We start from the raw sequence: 918 nt of genomic DNA, 5'->3' as shown, positions 1-918 counted from the left end.
TGTGGGTAGAATTTGCGAGAAGAGGAGGTGAGAGTGGGGTGAAGGGAGGGAATATTATGGAGGAGCAGGGAAGAGGGGGGAAGGGGGGAAGAGGGGGTAAGAGGAGTGAGGGGAGGAAGTGGAGAGGAGGGAGGAGCATAAGAGGAGAAAGGAGGGAAAGCGAAAAGAGGTAAAAGGAAAGGAGATCAGCAGAAAATTGAGAAAAAGAAGAAGAGAGAGGAAACTAGTGAATAAGTAGGCAAAAAAATAATAAAGAGCGAGACCACAATGAAAAGAAACGAAACAAAGATAAAATTGAAGAGAAAGAAAAAAAAAATTAAACCAGCGTGAAAACAAAGCCAGCCTGGACAATTCACACGGCTTATCTCGAAGTCCCTGCACATCCTGGTGGAGAAATCCTCATGCAATAGACATGAATTAAGACATGGCAGTTAAGTGCAGTCATGACCAGTCTATGCCGCGCCGCCGTGCCACTCCGCGACATCATCCACGGCGGCATGCGGTAGTGGGGCTGGCATGCGGTAGTTGCTCAAACACTCATGTGGTAAGAGCCGCGATGTCAAGCTACGAGGGAAGTGATGTCATACGGTAATGGCGTCACGAAGTGCTTTCATTCGTAACCCGTATTAATATGTGCCTCATGTCAGTCACCGCCGGCCTGAGCATGTTCAACGGACAGGATGGAAGCCTTGTGACCAAAAAAAAAGAATAAGTGCCTCGATAAATAAATACATGAGGGATAGGCCAGAACAGAGGGCGAGAGGGTTCCTCACCTTGGCATCTGCGTGCCTTCCCGGGACGCCGGTGCCAAGTCTATGAAACCCATATCGTGCCATCTCCCTCTCCTTCCCCTCCTCTTTTGCACACTTCCTCTCTTCCATGCTGTCTCTGTTCCACACTTCCCTGCTTGAACTTTTT

This window comes from Penaeus monodon, chromosome 27 (assembly GCF_015228065.2).
Source record: "Penaeus monodon isolate SGIC_2016 chromosome 27, NSTDA_Pmon_1, whole genome shotgun sequence".
Taxonomy (NCBI): domain Eukaryota; kingdom Metazoa; phylum Arthropoda; class Malacostraca; order Decapoda; family Penaeidae; genus Penaeus; species Penaeus monodon.
Note: the sequence above shows the minus strand (reverse complement) of the source record.